Source organism: Sinocyclocheilus anshuiensis, unplaced genomic scaffold (genome assembly GCF_001515605.1).
Source record: "Sinocyclocheilus anshuiensis isolate Anshui unplaced genomic scaffold, SAMN03320099.WGS_v1.1 scaffold3172, whole genome shotgun sequence".
Classification (NCBI taxonomy): domain Eukaryota; kingdom Metazoa; phylum Chordata; class Actinopteri; order Cypriniformes; family Cyprinidae; genus Sinocyclocheilus; species Sinocyclocheilus anshuiensis.
In genome coordinates, this window is record NW_015548403.1 from 31,280 (window position 1) to 35,084 (window position 3,805).

At 40.2% G+C, this 3,805-nt stretch overlaps 1 pseudogene; it reads right to left on the reverse strand.

The window, feature by feature from the left end:
• Window positions 1-3,805, reverse strand: part of LOC107656728 (desmoglein-2-like) — a 10,864-nt pseudogene that overhangs the window by 1,394 nt on the left and 5,665 nt on the right.

The following is a 3,805-nucleotide window of genomic DNA, read 5'->3' on the forward strand; positions in this document are numbered from 1 at the left end:
TTCCCATTTATTACATACAAACCCTGAGTGGGACTCTCAACAAAAACCGTGTTTGGAATGTGCTGCTCCACCAGGTAGAATAGAGGCTGCTGTTGCACAAAAAGCGTCTGGCTTGCTTTGGCACTTGGAAGCGTGGCTGATTTATTAACCGTCTCAACTTTGGTAACAGAGCTTTGCTGTACTTCCTGTGGAGGTGGGATGGTTTTGGTTATCTGGGTAGTGTTAGTGCTGATGGAGCTCTCGGTTTTGAAGCTGGTTTCATCCGATTTGACTACTTGCTCAGTTTTGGGAGGTGGTAAAGAAGGCTTTGGAGGATGGCATAGTTCCGCTAATGTAAGGAACTTTGACCCTAGGTTGTTCAGGAACTCCAGGTCATTGTCAGACTCAAGGAGGCTGCAACGACCAACAGAGCCAGCAGGGGTGCCTTGACCCTCGTACTCATACAACAGAAGACCGTCTGTCAGAGGAGGGTTCGCTGCAAGACAGCTTACTTTCTGCAATAAAGAATCAAATTAAAATTCTGTCTTCATTTATTCAGCCTCATGTCATTCCAAACCCTATATAACCCGTTTTGTTGAACACGAAGTTTGATTTATTTATTTTTTTAAGAATATCCTGCGCTCTCAGAAAAAAAGGTACAAAAGCTGTCACTGGGGCAGTACCCTTCCTAAAGGTGTATCTTTGTACCCTTTTTACTCCTAAAGGATACATATTAGTACTTTGAAGTACATATTAGTACCTAAAGTGTACATATCAGTCCCTAAGTAGTACTTTTTAAAATGGTACCGCCTCCGTTTTATTTCTTTCTTTATTTATTCGAGAGTGTGGCCACAATAAAAAGTAAACGAGGCTGGGGGTGTCAAACTGCAAAAAAATTAGCACCATAGTACCATAAAAGTATCATAAAAATGGTCAACATGATTTATATTCCAAGTCTTTCAAAGTCATAGATTTGTGTGATGAACAGACCAAAATTTAAGCATCATTTAAAGACAATCTTCCAGGCCATTGAGAGGTCAACCTCAAATACTGCCAACAGATCATTGATTCAGTGATTTGAAATCAAGAACCATTTGTTAATGAATCATTCAGATGTAAACTGGATCAACTGATTCATTGAAATGGGCTCGATTTAAAAGAACAATTTGTTCAAAAATTGGACATTACCATTTTCATTTATGTGCCAAGACGAACTTGGACGGATGTCAAGATGTTCATCAAATAACGATCAAAATTTTGATCTGTTCCTATAGCACAAAAGCTATTGTATTACTTCAGAAGACTTGGAATATGGTGCATAAGTTGTATGGACTACTTTTATGATATCATCATGGTGTTGATTTGTCTTTAGAGCTTGGCCAAGATCCCCTTTTGTGTTCCACAGAAGAAAGGCATACAAAGTCTTTGTATGTACTTAAATATGAATAAGTTGCTCAGAAAAAAAATGGTTAATCTCATACCTGAGAGAAGTATTCACTGAGAAAGGCATCTCTCACTGCCATATCCTCATAAATGTCTTGTTCTTCAAACGTGAGTGATGTAGAATAGAGAGCACTGCTGCGCTGGTTGGCTGTCGAAAGGGTGTTTCGTCGGTCCCGAAACCCTTTGCTGTCAGTTTCTGTAAACCCATCGTTAATTTCCTGGCTGAATGTTCTGCTGTCATGAGTGACACTTCCTTGAAAGGGCACTGAGGATACATTTTTGGATACATAGTTGGAAACTGTCCCATCCTGGAACAGTGGTTTTTGGTCTATTGCAGCAACAGGTCTGCTGAGAAGAGGAACCTCCTATAGTACATACAGAATCAAGTCCATATGTTGTAAAGCTGAAGTGTGTTTTATGATAAAAAAAAAATCAAGTTCTAATTGTAATTTGCATCTGAATAAATTTTTATTTATTTATTTATTTTTTACCTTGTCCTCTCCTATGCCTTCAGTGTGATATGCAATGAGAGATTCTTTAGCGTCAAAGGGCAAATCTGTGAATTCCCTCACAGTCCCACACTGGCAGAAGATTAGGAGGAAAGGTACCACTGAAAATGAAAGGTGCAAAGAATTTTATAAACTCTACGAGAATGTCAAGCTGTATGAATGTGTTGCGCACACAAATAACTTACACAGGAGCAAAACTGCGCCACTGAGGGAAAAGCCGAAGGCTGGTGTTCCTATTTTGAATGGGAAGCCATGTTGCGCAGCCACTTTTGGCCCACATGAGCCTTTTTTCTCACAGGTGCACACTTCTACCTCAAACTTTTGGCTGTCCGGACAGGCCAGACCCTGAGCATCAGAGACCTTCACTATCAGTTTGTACATGCCTGGCCACAAAGCCTCCAGTGCATGAAAGCTAACTGTTGTTCCTACAAATAAGAGAGAACTGCACTCTAGTAAATCATATAAATTGCATTTGCGTGTTAGTTGTATGTTTTAAGTGAATAAACCCGCTTCGTCTTTACCGTTTATAGGCACCATCTCCCATTGTCCCACACTCTCCTCTTCTATCAGAACAAACTGGTAAGGTGCGCCATTTGGATCAGCGTCCTCATCGAAAGCTGTGACATTTACCACTTTATTATTATCACAAGTTTGATGATAGGTGCTGGTCAGTGTGGGGCAGTGGTCATTTGAGTCCTCCACCTTTAATGCTATTGTCCCAGTAACTGTCTTAGCTGGTACATCTAAAAATGTTGAAAGAAAATATTAAGAGATTATAAAGAAAAACCTATCAACACAATTGATAGAATAAATGTTTGATGCCAAATGTTTTAAAACAGAGGTTTCAAGATAATAATACAAGTATCTAAATGTTATAAATATTAGTCTAAATAATAAAAAAATCTGAATATGATTCAATTAATATAATTAAATATGATAATTTAAATATATATTATTTTTTAAATATTAGATTAATTAAATATAAATATTATTGTAATGCAATGATTAATTGGTTTATCAAATCTAAATTGATCTTTATCCACCCCAAAATGAAAATTTAGTCATTAATCCCTTAGCCCCATGGGCGTTGCTAGGCCACTTTTAGGGGGGCTATAGCCCACCTAAAATGAGTACTCAGCCCCCCTAAAAATTTTGCGATCAGCTCCATAAACTGTACATGAATTCGTGATCGCCTCAGTCCCCTTTAAATTTCATATGAAAACAGCGGCAGACTTCGGCTCCTCCCTATGGGAAGCCACACAACCCAAAAGTGGGATGAAACCTGTCATCGGCGCGGCTCAATGGACCGAACTGCGCGACCGACTCGACAGCGCAGAGAGAACGTGTTTACTAGCGCCACCGAGCTGACAGCGCGGCGCTGATCAGTTACAACAGTGCAGCGCGAACATTGGGGACTGAGCCCCCTAAAATGAAAATCATAGAATCGCCCCTGCTTACCCCCATGTCGTTCCAAACCCGTAAAAGCTTCGTTCGTCTTTGGAACACAACTCAGTGGTTCAATCTGAATTTAATGAAGCGACGAGAACACATTTTCTGTGCAAAGAAAACAAAAACAACGACTTTATTCAACAATTCGTCTCCTCTACGTCAGCGTAGCGCCATTTTGGAGAATATCCGCTGGATGCAAATAGCGTACGTTGTTCTGTGTCAGCCGCGCCACAAGGATACACTGTTTTCATTCAAATCAAAGCGTAGAAAACGTATCCTTGTGGCACGGCTGACACAGAACAACGTACGCTATTTGCGTCCAGCGGATATTGGACTATTCTGACGACGTCTTTAAATACTTTTCTGGGCCTTGACAGTGTAATTTACTTGGCAGTCAATGGGACAGTCACAAGCCTCCCGGTTCC